This window comes from Dipteris shenzhenensis, chromosome 6 (assembly GCF_047967505.1).
Source record: "Dipteris shenzhenensis isolate YYH24624 ecotype China chromosome 6, Dip_SZ_1.0, whole genome shotgun sequence".
Classification (NCBI taxonomy): Eukaryota; Viridiplantae; Streptophyta; class Polypodiopsida; order Gleicheniales; family Dipteridaceae; genus Dipteris; species Dipteris shenzhenensis.
Window position 1 is genome coordinate 41,385,175 of NC_141601.1, and position 13,583 is coordinate 41,398,757.

The 13,583-nt window shown below is 40.1% G+C and overlaps 1 non-coding gene across 1 annotated transcript; it reads left to right on the forward strand.

The window, feature by feature from the left end:
• The first annotated feature begins 10,178 nt into the window (after positions 1-10,178).
• TRNAF-GAA (transfer RNA phenylalanine (anticodon GAA)) lies at positions 10,179-10,251 on the forward strand. Its single transcript has one exon. It is a non-coding gene; the product is annotated as a tRNA-Phe (tRNA).
• Positions 10,252-13,583: the final 3,332 nt, after the last annotated feature.

The following is a 13,583-nucleotide window of genomic DNA, read 5'->3' on the forward strand; positions in this document are numbered from 1 at the left end:
GGGCCGAACAGACACTATAGGTTAGTTGCTCTATTTTGTGCATCGGTTCTATCGTATGGTCGGTGGCCTATTTCAAGACGGACCTCTAGTCGACCGTTTTGGGTGGACTGGGTCGGCCACCCAATTGAGCCTAACCGACTACGATTGGTGGCTATATAAGAGCAAGCCCGTGAAGCCCATTTCATCACTGACTACAGCAACCTTGATTCCTTAGCATGCAACCTCTGTCTTCTACTGTTTCCAGCACGCCATCGAAGCTTCTTTCACAGGAGCGCACGGTTGGGAGGCAGCGCCATCTATTGTATCAATTCTACAGTAATCAAATTTTTGATTCTCCATACTATCTTGTTTTCTCTCTTGCGTACAAGATCCTGTTATCTGTTGAGCACAGACGTTGTATTATTTTCTTACAAAAACAACCTTCTATGATTGCAAGTGATTGGCACAATGATTGGATAGCAAATGGAGAGGATCATCCACTAGGTATGAAGAGGAATTTGATATTTCATGAGCTTCCTTATTTGGGTTAGTAACAGATAAATAATCTCTTAGATCCTATAAATATCTTCAAGAATGTGGAAGGTTCTATTTGGGCACATTTTGTTGGGTCTTTCCCACGGCTTTGGTGAAGAGTAGGGTATTCTCAATATGCAAGGTTCCAAGGCTTTTTGTCACCTATAGATATATTGGTGTTGTCATTTGTAGTATAAGTGTAGCTTAGGACATCGCGTCATATTCCGATGAGAGACTTAGGCTTAAGTGTGGTAAGCAAACGTAGTGCATGCATGTGAGAAAGGAATGTGCATCATCATGATTGGGGTAATGAAGGTTTTCACCTTCATTGGGGGTTGAAGAGTTTATGAGTAGTTTAAGGGTTAGAGGGAGGTTCAGGGTTAAGAAAGAGGTTCCAAGGTTTTGAAGGACGTTCCAGGGTTTAGAAGAGGTTTAGGGTTCAAAAGGAGGATCCAAGGTTTACGGTAGAGTACATGGTGGAGAACTCGTCTCCCTCGTAGATCATGGAGGTCAATGGTTGAGGGACTAAGGGTTTAAAGGGAGCATAGGAGTGGGAGAGGAAGACAATATAAGAGCACGGGAAAGGAGGAGAGGTTGGAGAAGGGAGGAGGAGAGGGAGGAGAAGGAAGGAGGAGGAGGGAGGAGAAGGGAGGAGGAGGAGGGAGGAGAAGGGAGGAGGAGTTAGGAGGAGGAGAGGGAGAGGAGGGGTTGCAAGGTTGGACGAGAGAGGAGGAGTTGCAAGGTTAGGACATGCTTTTGGATGTGGAGTGCAAGGAAGCATGGACACTTGGATACAATTGCTTGGAATACCAAAGTAGAGCTCAAGACAATGCCCCAAAGAGCGTGGGCTTCATTCCATTATGGGGTATCTATACAAGTTGGAGAGCTTCTCTCTCTGCATGTAGGAATTGTAAGATATTCTCTCTCTATGTGTTGAACTTGCATCTAGAAGTTGCATGTAGGAGTTGCAAGTTGCATGTTGCATGTAGGAACTGCATGTAGGACTTGCATGTAGAACATGCATGTAGGAGTTGCATGTAGAACTTGCATGTAGAACATGCATGTAGGAGTCGCATGTATAACCTGCATGTAGGAATCACATGTAGAACTTGCATGTAGAACATACATGTTGGATTCCTAAGAGAGATTATTCCTAGCCTTATGCAAGTACAAGCAGAGCTTTGCTGGTACTCTACACACACATTTTGTGCTACCTAAGTCCATGTTGGCATAGAGACAACACATTTGGTTGGTGAGAAACACACAAGGGTAGCACGAGAAGACTTTCATGGAAATGGATAGGATACCTGAGTTGTGCATGGTAACAAATTAGTTCTCCCAAAAGTACCATGGACATTTTTCAAGAGAGAGGAGGCAACGGTCAAGAAGGAGATTCCCTCTTTTCAAACACCAAAAGGACACATGCATTTCTTGAAAGGAGCATTTACGAAGGAAAATAGCATAGTGGCCTCAAGTCCCATGATTTGCACAAGTTCTTACATGTATGCTACCATCTTTCAAATTGATATAGATACATACATATACATATACATACATATATATATATATAAGGTGCACTTTCTTGTACACATAGTAGAGGAGGTCGCCATTATAGGAATAGTTCATAGTAGTTGGATGTCTTTCCTCGAACATTTTATGTAAACTTTGAAGGGATTTGTAAGGCAAAAACAAGATCTGAGGGAAGCATGGTAGAGGGCTGGCTTGTGCAAGAGTCATCAGTATATATCTTACATCCATGGATCCTAATATGACACATGCTCGGCATATAATAAGGATGATGATAGTATCATCGCTGAGGTTGCTCAAGGAAAAGGGATTGAAAGAAAGATTGGTGAAAAACTTCTCCCTTCTCCCTCAATAAGTTTTGTATCCTCAATAGCAAAGACATGCAAAAGTGGATTTAGATTTATGAAGAGGCAAAAAAAAGAGGAGAAAATGCAAGCAAGAGATTTGAAGCCTTGGATAAGTGAACATAACCATATCCACAAGACCTTGCTCTTCTCCCAAAAGACATGTCACATGATTGTATACAACAAGTTCTTCATAAAGCTGAAGGTGATGGAGAGATAGTAATGGAGTGAGAGTGGGAGTTTGCACAAGGATGTGATCTACATGTAAGGTTCTTACTTTTTTATTAGGTTTAAGTTAATCATGACCACAATCGCTATAAAATGCAACCTCATTGTTTTAATTGTCTTTTTTGGTAGTACAAAAATTATAGTGCATTGTGGTCAAATGGATGACATTTTCATGTGGAATGCATCGATTTAAAAAAAGCCACACTTGATTGTGGAGGTCATGGTTAACTGCATACAACATAGCCAAGCAAGTGCATTTGATACCAATCTCCTTTTCTCACAGTTAGATTATTGTGGGAAAATATGCAAAATCTATGAAGTTGGTTTTAGATTATTTAGTATTTTTATTCTTGATGTAAAATGTTTTAGAACTTTCTACAATTAGGCAGGACAATAGTGCTTTTTTTCCATAGACTCCACCAAACTCTGGACATGAAAGTCATACTGTTGTTTCCTAAACAATGTGAACAAGTATGTACGTCTTTGTTTTAAACAATCAAAACATGCATATGTTCATACTTACGTATAAATCAATATGAATAATGGCATTTTAATCTTGAACATAGGTGGTCTTTCATTTGGATCGTTTTGATCTAGGATGGTGATATGTGGTCAAATTTGCTTCTCGAAGTAAAGCAACTTTCAAACGTAGGGATGCAGATACGCAGAGGATAGTCCTATTAACTAATTATTCTAATGCGTGTAAGCAAAATATAAGCAACATGAAATCATTATCACATGGAATGAAACGTGAAGTATAGGAAGAATGATTGACACTTATTCCATTACTATCTCCTTAGCTCTACTAAGCTTGTTGGAGCTTCATCACAACACATGCACTCGGCTACAACCATACATAGACTAAGGCCCCGAGCCATGGAATATAAAAGAGACTATCGTAGAAGATGCCATGATAATCATGATCGGAGTCCAAGGCATAATATGAGCACCAACTTTAGAGATGACTACTCCAACAACAACCCGTGATCACAGAAAAGGCCACAGCCTCTAAACGAGCTCTCCAAGTACTCCATGCAGCCCGCCATGCATGCTCGATGTGGAGTATCTCTACCAACCTACCTTGTCTCCACCATGCACTCAACCCAACCTTGAGTTTTCCTAGTTCACCAACACACCCCCCAAACTAAAGAGAGGGTTGTACATAAACTGCTAGAAGAAGAGTGCTTCTCTGACATAGCAAGTAGAGAGCACTAGCTAAACTTTCAAAGCATTTCTTCCACAAAGCAAGAAAAAGAAACCAGATTTTCTTCTCATAGCAAGAGAAGATCTATATGAAGAAGATTGTCATGGAAAAACTAACAGTCTATGTTCTTTTGAACAAGTCACTTTCGATATTATTTGCATGAAAACAAAAACTAATCTATTGGTTGATCACATGCAAAACTGTGAACTCAAAATGCCCACCCTTCATCATCGGTAGTGTCTGCCATCATGTAGAGCTCAGTAGCCTCCTCGACTATGTGTGCATTCTCCTTGTTCGTCTGAGTCATCTCATCATGCTTCTTAAAGCAGTATTCTTCCTTATGTCCCTATTTACCATAGTAGGTGCACTTTTGATTGCCTTTCTTATCTGTTGTCATAGCTGCCTGACTTGTGTACACATGCTCTTCACCAATAGTTGATGCCATTTTTCATTCTTTATCCAAGAGTGTGGTGGTCATTTTAGCTAGACTAACTTCACTTGTATTATTCACCCTCAGAATTTTGACGATATTGTCATAGGTAGAAGGAAGGCTTGAGAGAAATATGGCCTTCATATCATCATCCTCCACTCCTACACTCAGATCTGTCAATTGTCGAACAATTGAGCACATACAATTTAGATGTTCTCCCATCGTTTGGTCATCACACATCTTGAGGATGAATAGTTGTTGCTTGAGCAGGATCTTAGAGTTTCTAAGCCTAGAACCAAATAGAGTCTCAATTGTCATCCGATTCTTGCATGCTATCATGCTAAAGTCCAAATGGTGACTAAACTTTCCACCAAGTGTTTGCCCTAGAATACCAAGAGTTTTTTCATTCCTCTCCTCCCATTGATCCACCAATTTGGGGGAGTCGTGTGCCTTTTTCCTGGTTGTTTTCTTCTCTACACCTAAGGCAATTGACAAAAAAACCTCCTCCATTAGATATAGATGAAGTGTGAGCTTCCAGATAGGAAAATTCATTCCATTGTAGGATATTAACTTGACAGTATGCTCTGATTTGCTTTCCATTTTGTCAACCTAGGCTTTAATACCATTGATAGTCCTATTAACTAATTATTCTACTGCATGTAAGCAAACTATAAGCAACATGAAACCATTATCACATGGAATGAAATATGAAGTAGATGAAGAGTGATCGTCACTTATTCCATTACAAGATTAAACTTGATGTTGAACATTGAGTTCTTGCTTGTATGCATTTTCAAACATTATGCAATAGAAAAATAAAGTGGCCTTCATAAAGATTTACCTTCAATTCAAAAGGCTGAGTGCCTTGGAAAACTATATGTTCATCTTCTATATCCCATGAAGATTAGAGCATGGACAATCTAGGGTTGAGGGATTCCCAAGGGATTCTACAAATTAAAATTTCTCTCTTTTGTAGTGCTTCTTTACTGCACTTTTCCATAGCCAATATGCGGGGCTCTTCTCTAGTGATCATCTAAGCTCTAGATGTGCCTTTGGGGATGTGTCTAGTGCAAAAATGCTCAACCTTATGGTAGGAATAGCATGTGTGAAGGGACTTTAAAGTATGCAAAACATGAGTTAACCTTCAACTTGATGCTTTGCATCAAGTTGAAGGATGAAGTTAGTGCTTTGATATTTTCTCTCCTTGCCTTCTATGCTTTTGAGAATGTGCAGTTCGCTTTTTCATGCAACTCCTTTTTTTAGATGCCATCACGTAGTGCTTCATGGACCATCACATCATGGAAGAAGTTGGGGGTACAAAAGATCGGCTTTTGTATAAATGTGCAAGAAAATCAAATCACATGAAAGGAAAGCCGATCAAAGTTTCTTATGTATAAAGTTGTAGATGCCAAGAAGTTAAATGGGATTAAGAAACATAGAATGCAAGAAAGCTGGTTGATGAAAAGAGAAGTTGATATTGTACTAGTACTGCATCTGTTGGGAGCACAGGCTCGCTAGTAAGATCAACATGTTGTTATGTGAGGAGGAATATACAAATTGATGCCCCTTGCCACCATCTTGAGACATTGAGAGCTGAGGCTGATGGGGCTGGGGGTTACAAGCTTCTTGTTGCAATCCACCCAATGCAACCATCATTTGTTCAAAGCTTTGTAAACTTGGAGCGATGTGAAAATCTATGGATAATAGTTATTGCCTGTGTGATGCGGCACCCGTGATAGATAAATTGTGTTGAAAACTGCCTTTACAATGACAAAGCGTGGAGGTAAGTCAAAGCAACAGCCTTGGAATGATCATTGGAAGGACGTAGCACTCATCCATGATACCTTGATGCATGCAGAGGTTGGAAATGGATCAAGATGTGGGTTCTGAGGCTTGGAATGAAAGGTGAATATGGATTCTAGAAGGATGCAACACTGGCTTAAGATGAGATGCCTTGCAATAGAGCCCTTTTTCACAAAGGAAGTTGTGCAGAAAGAACTGAGTTTCATAGGAAACGGAGACCGATCTTGCAATTTAAGACATACATTTAGCAATTGAAGGTGCTTTGATGAAGGATTTGTGAAACAAGATCTGCAAAGGCCATCAAGATCTCGATCTCCCAACTTGGCCAATGGAGCCGAGGATCTCCTCATGACATCATCTCCATTTCTTAAGTCCACTTGTGGAGGCTGAGCACCTCCCCAACATTCACAAGCACTTTGCTACCAATTCCTTGTGTATGTGTGACTTTCAAGGCATAGGTTTTGTACTTAGGTACTTGGGTGCTCCAGTAAGGTGAAGTTCTTGCCCAGACATATCTTTGTCTAGAATTCCATCCCTTGTAGTAGGCTAGATTAAGACAATAATATGTACATTGCAAGAGCACTCAAGGTTCCATCCCTTATCTCTTTTAGGCATTGCCATGATGGTATAGCTACTAAAACGCAATATTGAGGAGCTAGTAAGTGATTAGGAGGGTTAAAGAAAGTTGTATCAAGGAGGTTCTAGGAAAAGGTGTGATGGGGGCGGCCAGACATAAATTGCATTTGATTTCTACAACTCATGACAAAGGAGATATTTTGCAAGCATTTGATGGTACCCATGTTGGTTCCACACAAGAGCTTGCAGCTGGAAGGATACATCATACTAGCATGGAATAGGGTACTATTAGTAAATACATGTGGGATAGCCAACAACCCCAGGTACTGGGAGGAGGCTGATAAGATTTGTCCATGAAGAGGTTCATGAGGAGAGCACCCACATATTCGAGGGTGATTTCAGGCTTCTTCCATTCCGCATCGGTGAGAAAAGCTGCTTCATTGGGTTTACTAGATGGCATTGATTATAGGCAAGCTTATGTAGGATTTTGAGCTTTTTCCACCCCTATGACAAGACTCCCTCTTCTTAAATCAGTAGTTCATATAGGCATGCTTCCTTATCCATCACTCTAGCCACCTTGCTTGGTGTGCCATGGCTCATTGACTCGAGCTTCTAAATAAGCAAGGTGCTCGACAAGAGTGGGTTCATGGATGCAGAAGAATAGGTCATTGTTAAACTTGATGCACACATGATTGAATCCAATCCTTTCAATCAAATAAAGCAATTATTGCAAGAGCCTCTTGGAATTGAAGAATGTGTCCACATGTACACATTTTGGCAGTGTCCAAGCTTGTCTCCTTTTGAATGGTAATCCATGAATCTACCCTCTCTCTCTCTCTCTCTCTCTCTCTCTCTTTCATATTGTTCTCTTGCTATCATCTCACCTTCTTCATTTCCCTAGTGTTTTCCCCTAGTGTAGGACTACTTTTGGTCGGTTGACCTCATGCTTTTATGCCTTCATCCAAAGCTTGGCCCATGAGTTCTTGCCTTACATCACTAGCCCAGAGTAGTACAACATATTAAACATAGGAATAAGTCAATTAGGCAGTTTCCTCAAGGTTAATTGAAAATGTCTCTTTCTATTGAATGCTGATAAGACCCAAAAATAGTGATTTTTAATACTAGATTTCTCACATCCAAGAGTGATATGTTTTAGTGGCTAGTCTTTGAGTCTCTTTTGTTAATTTGTATGCTCTTTTTTTTAATAAAATTGAAAAAAAATGTGAAAATAAGTTTTTTTTAACAATGTTGATTTTTAGCACATTTTGAAAAATAACCCATTTTTTCAATGTTTTCAAGGGAATCTTTAAGGAGAAACCGTTCACAATTACACAAACAATTTGCAATAGTGTCTATTGGATTGTCTGATAATCTATGTTCTTTTAGATCTTTCCTTGAAAGTAAGAATTGCATGATCCCCTTCTTGACCAAGCTCAAATTCTAACTTTGCACATCTAAAGCCTGGTAAAGTTTTACTGATTGTTTCATGGGTCTCTTCCCAAGAGTCTTCTACTAAATTCTAGTTGTCAAGTAGCCCTCCAATTCGGAGCTTCTTTGAGTTGAGCTACCTTTTATCTTGATCTTTTACTTCTATAATAATCATGTGAACACATGGATATCTAAGGAGCTCTTCACTTCTCCTTTGAAATTCTCTTGAATCTCTCTTTTAAGCTTTTTATATAGCTCTTCTACCTGATTATAGATTTACTTGTCATCCAAAATTGGCTAGGAAGTTCACTTCTTTTAGAAGCTTTTACTACTACTTCTTATTCCTTAGATCTACACCTCATCTCATTGTTCTCCTCCTTAAGAAGGAGAATCTATTGGTGGAGGATAAGAAGGGCTCAATTCCACCTAGTGCTAGGTAGAAGTGATGCTGTTGTAGCATAGGAGGATTGTTTCTCTTTTTTCTTGTCACTCATTGCATAACCAAAAAGTTACAGCCTACAAGGACCCCCTAGCTTGCAATGCAGATGGCACTCAAACCATGTAGAATCAGACTTTGACTTAGAAGAAAAAAATGCAATAATAATCAAGAAACAACTTTGCTTTTTACTTTAAAGTGATCCAAGAAAATATTGAAAAGCTATGCTCATTTCTTTCACTGTGAAAAAACCAATCTAGAGCAAGAGAAGAGTAAGACTTTGGGTAGAGGTGAATGACAGCTAAAGAGGAACTCATAGGGCTCGTTTTGAATAGCATTAGCCTATTGAAGCCTTCAAAGTGAAATCTAATCCCTTAAGCTAGGAATGGAGTGCAACTCAGCTAGGAGTGGGAGCAAGGCAAAAGAGGAGGAGGAGGAGGAGCCCTTGGGCAAGACTAAATTAGAGACTTAGACATATTGAAAGGATGAATATCCATGCTATATGATTCTATTTCCTCGTTCCTTATATCAGTGGTGTCCCATTAGTCAATTCCTAATGTGATTCTTGACTAATTGCCACATTTATTACCACCAATAGCCTTACCTTTAAATACATAATGTATGCCCCCAATGTCATGAAAAATGCAAATGCCATTTGTATTAGTTGAGACATGGAACTGCATGATTAAAGTAAAAGGGGGGGGGGGGGGGGGGGATAAAGTTGGGAAGAAAGGCAAGCATGGGGTAGGCTGATTAATTTAATGAGGGAGGGGAGAGTGTCTCTTTAATGGCATTGCACAACACAATACCCATGTGTCATTCGAGGGGCTCGTCTCCACTAAATATGGGAATTTCATAAATATGTAAAGATCTTCTTGGTTGTAAGTGTTAAAGAAGAATGGTTGATATAGTAGTAATACTCTTGTGCATGAATTGGGAGATTGTGGGTTTTAAATCCCAACACCCTCTTTTAAAAATGTAACCCACCTTCCTCACCCTACCATGTGCCATCTAAAAGGATAGGCTAATTGGCAAGCCTTCCTACTCACAGAAGGGAGAACCAAGAGAGAGCCACAATGTCCACCTACTATGCAAATTCCATTTGTATTAGTTGGGTTGTATGGCCATGGCCACAAAATAGGAATGTACCTCCTTGAATGTACAATTTGCCTATATTTTTGAATGGACAATTCTTGTTATGATTGGAGGTGCATGTTTCTGCACATTTAAAGTGCTGAGTGTTTAGGGCATTCCATTTAAATATCTATAATTGTCTCTATTCTGAATCCTCTTACATTGTCTTCATGACTAGCCATTATTGCCTCCTTCATGTTGCTTGACAAAATGCCTCTCTTTGATACTTGAAGGATGCATAGTAGGGTTCCCATAAGCTCTACACGATAGAATGGGCATTAAATAAATATAGACTAGCCCTTTTGAGTGATGAGCTCATCTTATTGGATAAGGAGACCACAATGGTGTGTGCCCTTCATAAGAGTAGAGGACGGAGCAAAATACTACGATGCTAAATTTGCTTGTTGACAAGGAACCTCCTCTCTTCTTATGCTGCTAACATGTAAATTTCTGTAGCGTTGGTTGAACAGTCCCTATCTTCATGGAGTGATGCAGGGGCGTGTTGCGTGAGTATGCATTAAATTGAAATGTATTGCAGCTCGTATTGTACATATCGCGGGGATAGCTCAGTTGGGAGAGCGTCAGACTGAAGATCTGAAGGTCGCGTGTTCGATCCACGCTCACCGCAATTCCTCCTTTTGGAAGGAGGAGTGTATGAATTTTGCATGGAGATTATGGCAGGTAGTCCACTTTGTATCCTTAAGTCGTCGACTATTTGCCTTCTTCTCAAATCTTTGTCGCATAATTCATTGTGGCTCTGTGATTAGGTTCTGTTAAAGCACGGATGTTTTTAGTTTTGTGTGGTAGGCAACCTGGGCGTCGAAATATCATTATGAGCGTTGAATCGTAATATACAGCACTATCTGGTCCTTTGGGTGCGCTGGTTATTTGAAAAAGCTTGAAGCACGTGAAGAGGCTTGCTCGCCTGTTTGTATGATAGACCTTGCAACGCCCACGTCCCATTAATCGATGGTGAGCCATAACGTGATAGAGGGTTGAAGATTTGAGGTTATATGTATTATCGATTCCACATGCATAGGCACATGAGTACGTGGCCTAGTTTTCAGCAAAGAAGGGAACAAACAGAGAGTTTAAAGCGATGAACAAGCTCCTGCCTTCCTTCTTTGTGCCACTTCTGTAGCTCAATGAACTCATCCTTTGTTTGAGAAGTTTTTGCAAGTCAGACAACATGTGTTGTTTTGGCTCTGGGCGAACCACTCATCCTGCAAAGGGCATGCTGCTTCCAACAACAAAACGCCAAAAATTATGGGGTTCCAATTTTGAGTGTTCGTGTAATGTACCATCTACCTTGATTTATCGCATTTCCACAAGGGAAGCACTATCAGGTCACCATGACTACAGCCTCCTCCACAAGTAGAGGGGTAAAAGCGTACTTTTTGCTCAACAACAATGTGGAAATTTTCTGCCTCTATTTCTTGGGGATCATTAAAATGTAAACCTTGGGAAGAAGAAGCAGCCTTGATGATTGCTAAAGATGGTGAAGCTACAAACAGTGGATGATGAACAATCAATGCATATGCACGAGCTGAGAATTCTAGAGTTTGAGAAGAAAATACGTCATACACTTGATGACCATCTAGAAATGCAATTGGTACATACTCTGTTTCTTTCCACAGCACACAATCCAACAATACTCCTTGACCAGGAACCGCCGATGTAGGTTCACCACTACCATCACCGCCACCAACCCAATCGTGACATTGAGCTCAAAAGGCTTGATCATGATTAGTGCATATGGCATAGACACTCTAGTGTTCATGCCCAAGTGGCTTACCATGCCCAAGGGATGTAGGAACAAGAACTTCCTCCGAGGTTTGAACTTTAGCATCTAGAATATCCTTAAAAACCTCTACTATTTGGTGCTCTAACGAAACTTTCGCACAGGTGGATGGGGCACACGACAAAAAATCTTGTGTTTCTAGAATATTCAACACATTTGTGCTCTAATGAAACTTCAACATAGGTGGGCACACATCATGAACACTTGTCCCATGCAATTGACAATTGTGATGAAGGTTTACATTGGAAAAGCCTAAAAGTACCTCCCATTCATTATGCAGCACACCCCACATCCCCTCTTTTATGAAAAAAGACTAACACAACATTGGGATGCATAATCATATGCAATTGTGTGGTGGTTATTCTAAAAGTGCTAAGGCGTTCAAATTGAACATCTTGAAGAAATGGGAATTTCTTGATATAAGTACAAAGCCACAATAAGAGCAAGCAAGCCATATAACATCACCTATGGGATTATAACAATTTGAAATTTGAACTATAGAGAAGTGTTAAGCATCAAATTTTTAACGTAGATACACTTAAAAATGTATTTGAAACCTCAACTTCAAACTTGAAATCGTAAAGGAGAACCAATTTAATTGAGAAACTCGGAAGACTATGATTATAATGTGGCTAAGACTTGCTAGAGAATGCAAAGGGCTAGTAAAAAGTAAGCACTTTTGTGAAACCACCACATTTATAGAGTATACAATCATGACCATAACAAAAGAACACATTGGTAGACTAGAGAACTATAAAACCAAAAGAGCTATAGCTCATGAGAGAGTCCGTGTGTAGTCTAGATGGTGAGTGTCGTGGGGATCTTGGAAGAAGGTCATTGAAGCCTCTACTCTCGAACAACTCCTTATGGGAGCTTTGTATGCGCAAGTCTCATGCTTGTATAACCCAAGCATCTACCGGATTGTGTGCGAGTGATTCCATGAGGGATAAAAGAGAGAGGGGAAAGGGGGAAGGGAAAGGAAGAAGAGGATGAGAGCAAGGGAGAGGGAAGAATGGGGAAGTGGGGGGGTGAGTGGCAATCACAAGACAACTTAGCAAGAGGAAGCAAGAAGACTCAATGCAAGAGAATGAAGAGAAATCTCTCACAAGACAACTTAGCAAGAGGAAGCAAGAAGACTCAATGCAAGAGAATGAAGAGAAAGAGAGAGCTTGTATTCCAAAATTTGCAAGTACATAATGAAGAGTTGGCCTTATATACATTTCCACCTTTTGAAGGGAGGGCTTACCCTTGTACTCTCATGTACCTCTCTCATTCTCATTTTACAACCACTTGGGCCCATTTGGCTCTAAGGCAAATATCACATGCTAATCCTCACGCTTTCTCCTACATCTCTGTGAACTTTACATGGTACATGAATTGTTGACCGTGGTGGCAGTTAACATACCCCCTTCCTGTTCACAATCCATCCCTAGTTTATGTCCTGTACATGATGTCGGGCTTGACGGCATCGTTCATGATGCAGTACCAATCAAAGGTTTTGTGGGAGATACAAAAAAATGGATGGAGCGGCTTCCAAAAGTCTGTCTTGAACATATCTTCGAAGGTCTGAATGTGGTGATCATGAAGATCGCAAACACGTACATATATGCACATTACTTGAGGGATTAAGGGACCCTCGTTCAAGTTGAAAACTATTTAGTACGGAGCTGCTAATGATGCTCTTTGTTGGTGATGCTCAAAGGATTGCTTCTCTTTTTTCTTGTCACCCTTTGCATAACCAAAAACTTACAGTCTACAAGGACCCCTCAGCTTGCGATGCAGATGACACTCAAACCATGTAGAATTTGACTTTGACTTAGAAGACAAAAAATGCTCTAATCATCAAGAAACAAATTTGCTTTTTGCTATAAAGTAATTCATTTCAAGAACATGATGAGATACAATGTGCTCATTGGTACAACAAGCAAATAACAATTCGTGTCATATCAAGTACAATCGTTTGCCAAATTCTTCTAAGATTGATGCCAATCTGCTTGTGGTTGACTCACATGATTCCAAGTCAGTGCGTTGCACATACCATTTCTACATTTCAAATGATAGAGAACATGACACCGTGCAGCATGCTTTTCTACTGCATTGGCAATGGCTGAAAAATAAAATCCCCATGCAAAAGACATAAAACAACATTGGGCATGGGC